The sequence below is a fragment of the Athene cunicularia genome, assembly GCF_003259725.1.
Source record: "Athene cunicularia isolate RWA chromosome 7 unlocalized genomic scaffold, athCun1 chr7_part2, whole genome shotgun sequence".
Lineage (NCBI taxonomy): Eukaryota > Metazoa > Chordata > Aves > Strigiformes > Strigidae > Athene > Athene cunicularia.
The window spans coordinates 4,260,411-4,271,511 of NW_020799108.1; the positions used below are offsets into that span (position 1 = coordinate 4,260,411).

The 11,101-nt window shown below is 38.5% G+C and overlaps 1 protein-coding gene across 6 annotated transcripts in view; it reads left to right on the plus strand.

Annotated features, from left to right (window-relative positions):
* FAM126B (family with sequence similarity 126 member B) overlaps nucleotides 1-11,101 on the plus strand; it is a 54,517-nt gene that overhangs the window by 490 nt on the left and 42,926 nt on the right. For 5 of the 6 annotated variants that reach the window (XM_026853286.1, XM_026853289.1, XM_026853285.1 and 2 more), the window contains exon 2: nucleotides 166-209. The gene's annotated coding sequence lies outside the window, so the exon portion shown is untranslated. Of the gene's footprint in view, nucleotides 1-165; nucleotides 210-6,859; nucleotides 6,920-11,101 lie in introns of all 6 variants that reach the window. The other variant, XM_026853288.1, reaches the window with a different exon arrangement.

Genomic DNA, 11,101 nt, shown 5'->3' on the forward strand with positions numbered 1-11,101 from the left:
GGCCCGGGGCAGAGCCCTCTCGCTGCCTGCCCTCGGGCTTCACCGTGTCAGGGGAAGAAGTTGTGGGGGAAGTCGGAGGTGCTCGCCAGCCCGACTGGCACCAGAAGCAGAGTTTCAGTTTTCAGTGGATGTATTTTAAAAGAGCGTCGCTGTTTCTTTCCATAGGAGAAGCGGGGAGACATTCTGAAATCCTGCAACTGCACTGAAAGGTAAGGGAAAGTTCAGAATTCTCTTGGCAAGCTGCTTCTTGAGTGAGATGATTGCTTGGTTCCACTGAGTACCTGTCTCTGGGGAGCTCAGCGTTTTGCATGCCGTGGCTATGTAATTGTGAAGTGCTGATTGCGTTAGTATTTGGATAATTAAATTATTTTTTATGTTCCTCAACTTTGAGTACATAGTCCCCTTCAATCAGAAAGAAACTGATAAAAGTTAATTACTCAGTGATTTATAAAGGTTTAAACTAGTCCTCAATTGTAGATGATATAATCTCGGTTTTTATAGAAGAATGCAAACCGCGTTACATTAATTTCTGATGTTTTTGTAAGAATGAGAATAAGCACTGGTATACAGCATGATACTGACAGAATTATAGGACATACTATAGTGCTTTTTTATTTTAAATATCCTCTTGTAAAGCTGCTTCTGGGTTTCAGGGCTTTTTTTTTTTTTTATAGGGATATTGGGATTGCATGAGAAGAGTTCCAGGAAGAATGCCATTATCATGTTATTAACAGTGAAACTGTTCTAAATAGAGTGCCATCTGTTTAATCCAGACTGCCTCTGTCTGGTTTCAGCATTGAATGTTTTTCACTATGAGGTAAAGTCTGCAGGATTCAGAGCAGTCTCTTCTCTGCAGATGCAGTGTCAGGGTGAGAGGAGACACGTTTATTTTTCTGTAATGTGTGTGGGGTGGAATTTCAGGAGGACTCATTATTTGTGAGGTGCCTAAATCCCTGTCTTGTAGAGAATGAAGTTCTGTCAGGTACCTGTGAAGTATTGTTTCTTACTGTGGCTGACTGTTAATGTTATGTGTTCAAAGTCCAGCATTGCTGAGGAATGTTTCCTCGGAAAAAATTTTTCAGTGGCCCATAGACATGTTAGGTACCAGACACCTTAGTTTTATTTTTTGAAGGAAAAATGCAAAGTCCTGGTTTAATTTATGGGATTTTTTGTTTTGTTTTCTTCACGGTGCTTGGAAGCATGACTTGATTATCTATATGTGAAGCCATACTTCACTGGTATTGCTGAATCTGTTAACAAGAATGTTCAGTTCTGATCACAGGATATTGACTGTGTGACCTATTGCAGTCAAACGGAACTGTAGCAGAGGAGTGCACTCAGGAAGATTTGTCTTCAAATACATTATCACTTTTAAGGTTTAACAGGTTTTGGGTAGCTGTTTCCCCCCACCCAAGTACATAAAAACTCTCAATAAGAAAAACTGTGCGTAGCTGATAGATTTGCTCTAGCATGAAGTTGCTTAATGTTTTGTTCTCTAAATTTCCTTTTCCTTCAGTGTGGACCATACTCTTTCTTTTAAAAATAAGACTGCAAATAGAATGGATGTGATGCCTTAGGAATACATAAAGCTTTTTGAAGCTGTATCTTCACCAAATGAGTCTTCATAACTTCAAGGGGGCTTACAGTCTTGCTACAACCTGGTTTTGAGAAGGAAACTTCACTATAATTACAGTGTCAGTCTGAAGAAATGAATAGTATGCACAAGGAACTAACATAAATAAATTTTCTTCTTGTGTAAAAATTGCTGGATGTCCTTTAGGAAGGGAAGGTCATTGGGACTCCGCATACAAATAATCAGTACTTCTTGTGGTTTATTCAGTTGGGGTTTTTTTGTCCTACTCCTGGTAGTTATAATTACAGAAAAGGTTAAGTGTTCTAAGGTACAGTTACATTAGCATGTATCCAGACATGCTAGTTATGATTTGCTGAGATTCCTGCTTGTATTGCTAGGTTAGAGGAAGGTGGCAGGGTGTCATGGTTTAACCCCAACTGACAACTAAGCACCACATAGCCACTTGCTTGCACCCCCCTGGTGGGCTGGGGAAGGGTGAAAGTGAGAAAACTTACGGGTTGAGATAAAGACAGTTTAAGAGGTAAAGCAAAAGCTGCATGCTCAAGCAAAACAAAATAAGGAATTCACCAGTTCCCATTGGTAGGCAGTTTTCCTTTAGTCTGTGGACCACCCCTGTAAAATGCTCATAAAATGTCCACAGAATGTCCACTGAGTTAATTTATTTACGACTTTGAGCTTCATCTGATATGGTGGTCACTCAGGGCAGGAGCAGTGGTGTGTTGCATGGAGTTATTGGATGCCAAAGCCCAGGCTAGGTTGCTGCTGCACTTGCACTGCTTCTTGTAAGACTTGCCCTCCACTGGTTTGGGTGGTTCCTGCTACAGTAGTTCCTGTAACATGCAACTCAAATCCTGGGTTACAACAGTTTAGAGGTATTTCTATTACAATCTCCACCCCTGGTCCCTTAGGTTTAACATTGCAATGAACTCCTCCCCTTGCTCCTAGCAAGACTAGCAACAAGGGGTTCCTGCTATAGTAATGCACGTAACATGCAACTCCAATCCCAGGTTACAACAATTTAAAAGTATATCCATTACGATCTCCACCTCTTGTCCCTTTGGACCAGACCATAGGATTTAACATTGTAATGAGCCCCTCCCTTTGCCTGTGCTCTGGCTTGGACTTATCCACAGAATGTGGTCCCTTAGGGGGTGTACCTGCTACAGCATGGATTTACCCACAGACACAGATGCTTCGAGATGTATTTTCTCCAGTGTGGACTTATTCTTGGGCCACAGTCCCTGCAGAGATGTACCTGCTGTGGCACAGACATAGCCACAGCACAGATGCTTCGAGATACACCTGCTCTGGTGTGGACTCATCCACAGCCACAGATGCTTTGGGGTGTCCTGCTCCTGTGTGGACTCATCCACAGGTCACAGTCCCTTTGACTCAAGTTCACAGTTGAGTTCTAGCCTGTCCGGTACAGCAGCGCAAAACCAGCAGCGATGCCTTGGCCATCTGCCAGCTCAGGTGCATTGCCATTGCTATTATCAAAATGTTCCCAGGCACAGCAGAGTTAAGATGATCAGTAGTACAGCAAGCAGCAAAAGCAAAAAGCAGCCACTAACAAGCACTAGACTCTAATACGCAGTAAGGCAAGCAAGTCCCATGGCAAGTACAGGAGCCTGCCAATTAATAGCTAAACAGCAATAACAGCTATAAATTCAATCTAGCACATTCCAATCAAATCTGGCGTTATCTCAAAACCTTTGAGCCCCATATTGGGCTCCCAAAAAGGACTATTGTGGTTTAACCCCAGCTGACAACTATGTACCATACAGCTTCTTACTCCTCCCCACAGTGGGATGGGGAAGAGAATCAGAAGGGTAAAAGAGAGAAGACTCATGGGTTGAGATAAAGACAGTTTAAGAGGTAAAGCAAAAGCTGCACATGCAAACAAAGCAAAATAAGGCTTCACCACTTCCCATCAGCAGAGAGGCATTCAACCATCTCCAGGAAAGCAGGGCTCCATCATGTGTAATGGTTACTTGGGAAGACAAACACCATCACTCTGAATGTCCCCCCTTCTTTCTTCTTCCCCCAGCTATATATACTGTGCAGGAAGCCATAACGTCTGGGCTAGCCCTTGGGTCAGTTGTGGTCAGCTGTCCCAGCTGTGTCCCCTCACAACTCCTTGTGCACCCCCAGCCTGCTTGCTGGTGGGGTGGGGTGAGAGGGAGAAGAGGCCTTGACTCTCTGTAAGCACTGCTCAGAAGTAACTAAAACATCCCTGTGTTATCAACACTGTTATCAGCACAAATCCAAAACACAGCCCCATACTAGTTACTGTGAAGAAAATTAGCCTAGCTAAAACCAGCACACAAGCTTTTCTTGAATAGCTTTCAAAAGCCCATATTTCCAGAAATCTGTGTTGATACACATTCCAGATTAAGATTGTGAGATTAATTATGGGTACTGCTCTGCATGTGCATATAATATTTTCTCTAGCATTGAACTGTGTCTAGTGGTATGGCCTTCATGACTGTTTTCTGGAGTGGAGCTGTGTGACTGACTGTGACTTGAAGAATTTTCAGTTTTGAGATGACAAAAAAGGTTTGTGTTGTGTCTTAATACATATCTGAACTACTTCAACACTGCATCTTTTTTTCTGAAATAACATGTTACTTTATCTGGCTTTGTATTAGTAGTCATTTATAAGTCATTGGAAGCTTTCCGTTATTTCAGTAAAATTATCAATCTTGAATGATGGAAAAGATCTTTTAGTCCACCTTGGGTTCTTTGGATGTTTTTAATAAAAGGGTATAAAAGGTGGGGAAGCAAATTACCTTCTTAGGCAGTATTAGAGAGCTGAATATTTTACGGATACAATCATAATCTCAAACCACTTTTTCACCTCTCTTTTTTGGAGAAGTGATGTGCTGGAGCAATAGTCTTAGGTGTTTTTTTCTTGTTGTGTGGGGTTTTTTTGTTTTTTTTTTTGGTGTGTTTGTTTTTGGTAAAGACCATTATTCACAGGAACAGTCATCTGGGCTCATGTGCTATTCTCTCTCGAAGTCTAAAGCTCTGGGGTCCTGGTATGGGACAGGACCATTGTTTCAAGTCCTGCTTGTCTCCCACAGCTAAGCATTATTTGACGGCAGATGCTTTATTCTTATACTTTTTTTCTAGGCAAGCGTATAGGGTTACTCCTGTCAGCTCTCCCAGTTTCTCAGTGGGTCTAATGTTTTGTATGGATTTTGTTCTGTGGGTATAGTTAATTTAAAAACTTTTGAGCCAGCATATGGTTTTTGCATCTACCATGTTTTATGGCAGTAAGCACCATGCCTCATAATGTTGTATAAGTCATTCCTCTGTTCTGTTTTGAGCCTGTTACCTGAGAACTTCATATAGAAAACAGGGAGTATCATATGAGGAGGGGCAGAACTGTTTGGCTCTTTCCCAAGCAGTTTGATATGAGTTTCAGATCTTTAAGGATCAGTGTAATGTATTCACTCAATACACTTGTCTGGGCAGGAAAATAATTTTAGATTCCATTAGTTTTTGTTATGCTTGGCCCTTATATTAAGATACAAACTAGTAGCAGGAAGTGAAGCTGGAGGCTTCCCCCGCTGAGTCCTGGTGAAGGACATCTGTGCCATAGGAATGATCATTTAAGAAGTGTTGTGATGTTTTTCAGGGGAAATTTAATCTAAGCAGATGCAGTCATCAATAGTACAGTTTGACTTGCTACTTCAGTCAGTTTTCATTTCCAGATAGAATAGTTGTGAGAAGTAATTCTTGATTTATTTAACGCTGTTTTCCACAGTGTTTCCTTTGCAGTTATTTGCTTGTAGTAGATAAAATTTCTTGCAGAGTTGTGCTCAAGGAAACACTAATTCCTGATTTGTGTAAATTGTTCACACATTTCATGTAGCCTGTAAAGGTAACTATAAAATAGAGATGATTACTTTAATAATGATTTGTAGGTGTCGGGTATTATCTGAATGATGTGTTGTTTTTTCCCTGAACCTTTTTTTTGTTTTCTTTTTTGGCAAAAGTAGAGATTTTTTAAAAAAATGGAATTGCAGGATGGTTGAGGTTGATAGGACCTCTGGTGATCATGTAGTTCAACCCCTTTGCTCAAAGCAGGGCCAAGTAGGGCAGGTTTCTCAGAATGTTGTCCAGTTGGATTTTGAGTATCTCCAAAGACAGATAATCCATGATGTCCCTGGGGAACTTATTCCAGTATTTAAACACCCTCATTCTAAAGAAGTTTTTTCTTATGTTTAAGTGGAATTCAGTAGGTTTCAATATGTGTCCAAATAGGTGCAAAGTTTCTTTGGGAGTAAGAAAGTATTCTGAGTTTATGCTTGTATGACTAACTGTAGATAAAATAGCAAGCTGGTTGAATTTTTCTCTCTGTACCTTTGTTTGGATAATTCATGCTTCTAATAAGACAAATAATTTAAAATGTCTTTTTTTTTTTTTAACTTTAGTCACAAGACAGATTTATGGAGTGACTCAATTGGTCTCCTTTTTTGTATAGCATTCTGACTTCAGTTTCTGAACTTGAAATACAAGGTCAAGAGGTAGAGGGGCACTCCTGATGAAAACAAAATATATTTATCTAGTAAAACTCTACTGTAAAACAAAATTCTCTATTGTCAGCAATACCACAGAGAAGAGCACATACAAACCTTGATCAGGGGCTGGATACAATAATATACAGCTTGCAAACAGTTCCAACACATGCTGCAGGTTATCAATAATAGTAAAGGGTTTGTATTGTAAGGAAAATTGCTGTGTGACCATTAGTTATTCTTCTGTTAGTTTTACATTTTTCTGTCAAATAGAATGAATTTGGGCACAGGCTTTTTTATAGTCTGCTTTTCTTAAAGCCAAAGAAAATAGAAATCATGTGTTAAAGATGATTATTTTATGACATTTATGTTCATATATAGCATTTTAAGAATAAATTACATGGTCATGAACCATATTTGTCTAACAAACCATGTACCTACTTTTAAACTAATCTGCATCTTTTAATGCCACTGTAGAATAATTTGGATCTTGTACCCTGATGAAGAATTGGGCTGAACTCAACAGCAGTATTACTCTGTCACCACGAGACAGCCTCTTGAAATCCTGTTTCCCATGCTACAGATTCTATTTGAAAATGTTCACGAGAATAAAAATCACTTATGGTTATCTACTTCAATAGCTGTTTTATCAGTAAGCACAATGCAGACAATTTGTAAAAGACAGAATTGTCATTGACAAGTCACCTTTTCGGTCTTCCCTTTGTTTTCTGTTCTTCTGCAGGCAGTCCAGCTTGCCCCTGCTGCCCACTGCCTATGTCAGATCTGCCACCTTGACCTTCAGGTGTAGTTCAGTAGAGTAATATGGATTTTATGGTTCAAATTTATTAACTTCCTTTTGCATGAACATAGAGAGCCAGAGACATTTTGAAGGAGATCCTAGTAGGGTGGCGAAATAAAATGTTAGGTGAATAACTATTGCAAAGTGCGAAGTTCCTTGGCTGCATAATACTGTTCAGAACAGGACCTGATAGAGATGGTTGGAGCGGTTCAAACCTGGTGAAACACTCTTCCCAGAATTCCTTCTTCCTGCATATTCTGCCTTTTTTTTTTTTTTTTCCTTTTTTCCTACAGGACAGAGCAGTTAATGACATCTCATTTTATAAGTTATACAGATTTTTGACAGTGAATTTTGCAGTCTGGAAATGCTAAGTGTTCTTGTGTATAATCTCAATAATTTAGCTAATCTTACTATAATTTTATTCCTGTAATTCTTCAGAAAACTGAAGTGGTTAGATCATCTGTATTGGCGTCTGCATTATGTATGGTTCAGGAGTTCCTTAAATAGTTATGCATTAGTGTTCCTGTGAATTATATTTAAGTGAAATGTATGACATGGACATTTGTGCAGGCTGCATGACTGTAGTTTGCTGATACAGAGCAATGTTGATACTTCTGTGATTTTTTTTTAAAGTTCTATTTCCATTCCCTGTGTTCTGTAGTTTATGAACTTTAAAATGTAACTGTATTTAGTCTTCCTGCTCTCTTCTGCCTTGACCCGTATTTGGCCTGGGGGATTACTCCACATCTACCTGTAATGTCAATGAGAAAGTTTAAAAGAATGATCTTATTTTTCATGGTCATTCATCTGAGAAGATATTGGCTTGAAAGATAAATAGGTGAAATATGTGTAAAATTTTCTCTCTTTTTTTTTTTTCCCCTTCCTGCTTCATTTATTTCCTTTTTATTTGAATAGGCTGGTTATTTCTGAGAGCTCTGGTGTTAGTGTCTTCTTTCAATTTCCTCATCTTATTTTCTGTTTTGTCCTTTCCTGTCTTCTTTAGGTTTGAGAGTATCTTGAGCTTTAGGAGAGGCTGAAGACCAGACCCTCTGCATGCCTGCCTCTGTTCTGATTTGGAATAGGGCCAGAAGGTAGAAAACTTGCTTTAGAAAAAATTCTGAAGAAACTCAATAGTAGTTATTCAGGCAACCTTTCTAAATATCCTAAGCACAGGATTTTGGAGACATGTGGGCATAAGTGTAGCAGATTTTATTTTAGAGACAGATTAAGTTAGCTTGTCTCTGTAAATTTAAATATTTCCTGCATGTTAAAACAAATTTGCTAGATTTTTTTTTTTTTTAGAATTTTTTAAAATGTGAATTTTGTGAAGATCTGATATCTTAAGACCAGTATGCCCCATGTGTAAACTACACTGCTAATTCCTCTATCTGCTTTAGACAGTGAGGTAGCAACACCATGGTGGCTGAACATAGGACGGTCAGTAACTTTCAGAAAGTAGGGGACTTTATGTAAACCTAGTTATGGAGGGGGTGGAGTGACCAGTTAATCAAGCATCCTTGTGCATGCCATCTGAGTAAAGAAGAAAAATCTAGATGTTCAACTTGAGTTTTGATATCTCTTTACTACTCTGGGTAAGAGGTATACTTTTTTTTAAAAAAAATATCTGCATATGAATCTTGTCCCTCATGCTTTATGGTTGAAAACACACATGCAGTTAACAACAGTAATTAAAAATAGCTCCCTAATTAGAACAGTTGTACTGGTCTTTAGTATCTGTATGTAACTTAATGAAAGATATCATCACTTGACAAGTGTGGTTACCCACTATCCAAATTTTGCAGATGAAAATTCTTCATGCTTCTGGCACAGTGGAAGTCAATGCTAAGATTTATACCTACTTCTGCAGAATTAAGTTTAGAGTGTGAATTTTCAGACTTCTTTTGTAACCATGTTACTTTGCTAAAATACATAAACCTGAACTTTAGTAAAAACTAAGGCATGTGTTTTGTAGCTAGAATCCAGTCTTGATAGTACAAGCCTTTCTTTGTACAATGATACTACAAGAGTAAGGGAGGGTGTTAATATCTTTTCAAACTGTTAATATTTTAATAACAGCAGCAAGATAGATAATTGATTAAGGTCCATTTACTGTAGTGAAATCACACAAGAAGTGATTGAGGAGTTAAGTAATAATAACGTACCCTTTTACATAGAAATGAAAGTAATGCTAGTGAAGGATTTATCCTAGCAAAAGCTCATATTTCTCTGTGTAACAAGGAGAACTTTCTATTGCCTTTTTTTTTTTTTTTTTAAGATACTCAGTTGAGCCGGAACAGCATAGAGACATGAGCTAAATATGGACTCAGAGGAGACCGAGGCGGGGTTTATATGTGGATTGGAAAAATGACTAGTTCCTTATGTGCATGGATTTTTATTTTAAAGTTGCTTGTTTCTTGCTCTTAGCATAGAACAAACCTTAGATAAAATTGCTGAGCTTCTGAAGGTGCTTGCAGGTTGTTGTGTGTCCATTGCTTTTCACAGTTATGTAACAGATGAGCCGTGATACCTGATGGTCTCTTTTCAATGTTGCGTCTGTGCAATAGTTTCAAATAGTAACATCCTTAAGTTTCTGGAAGTTATTAAACCCTATCTGTGGCAATTTCTTGAGAAGATCGCAGAATGAGCTCCTGTTGTTGTCAGACTTCATGTGAGCCATTCTAATAGCTTAACTCATGTTAATGAACTGCAGCAGACTGCAGTGCGAATCTTGCCATGTCAGAGTCGCAAGAGCTTCATGAAAATCTCTTAAACCATTAAGTGTTACCTATAGAAATAAAAACCGAGATGGAAATCCTGGGCTGGAGGCTAAGTAGAAAATACCTAAAATACTCAATTTAAGTTAAAAATTCGTAAGTTGTATGTCTGTGCTGTTTATTTTCAGAGACATTCTGTGACAGCAAGCCTTCCTTTAATCATAACTGTTATATGCATTTCTCCAGTGAACGGGATGGCTAGTAGTAGGCCACTACTTTTTCTGTTTGCTCAGGTCTGTGCACCTGTCAAAGCTTGTTTCATGTGCTGTGACTTCAACTTTGCCTTCACCCAGGTTATTGTAAATACCTGGTGAGTTTGAGAAGCCTCTGTTTATCTGTGGAATAAGAGAACTTCCTAGCTTTCTTTTTGTTTGGTTGGGGAATAAGGAGAGAACAAGATATTCTCTTCTCCTCACCATAACCAGTATTAGAACTTGAGACAGCAAATAAAAATTTTAAAATAATTTGCCCAGTCTGTCCAGCTGATTGCTGGAATGTGAACAGTTTAGACACAACTTGTTGTCTGTGACTCTCCAAAAGACCAATTGCAGAAGTAACTGAGATTGCCCTTTTGCTTGTGCAGGTGTTGAGTAGACTTGGAATATGCATTGTAGTCCTTTAAGATGTAGTCCTAGTGAGAATAACTGCTACCATCACAGAATCTGTACCTTTTCTGCATTAATCATGAAAATACATATGCAAGTCATTCTTGTACATACAAAAATGAAACTTTGAATTCTTACAGTCACTTCAGCCACAGAAAAATGTGGCTGAAGTAAGAATCCAACGAAGTTTGGAGACATCTGTGTGTCTAAATCATTCAAATGTCATCTGCATTATAAACAACATACCTTGTGTTCCAGGAATCACTGCACTAAACACTTTGAGTGCGGGCTTTGCTTTTTCCCCTCTCTATAGATTAAATCCAACCTACTATGGTTTTTAGTGGTTGATTTTTACAGTGTACATGACAAAACTAATATTATTGCACTAATTTCCCTTTTTAATTGAAATTGAAATGTTAGCATTTTATGTCTAGTTTTTAACTTGACAGGTTAGCCCAAACTTAAACTCTGGAATTTTTAGGAAAATGGTTGTAGATGCTTTAATAAATTCCATATTAATGTTTATACATTAACTTTGTTTGTAGTTTTACCCTTTTTTTTGTTCTAGCTACTTCAGTTTTTAAACTGAGTAAAACTCATGATGCTAAGGCAGAAAACTAAATGTGTAACAGTGGCATTTTGCATTTGTTGTGCACAAAGTCCTAATGGGGCTAAGGTCTGCAGATGGATTCCAGACTGAGTTAGGGATCAGTGGCCAATACTAATTGGCATTGATGCTGTTGAAATTGTGTAATCAAGTATTGTGCTGACTGTCACAGGTTGTGCCCCCCCCCCCCCTTCCCCTT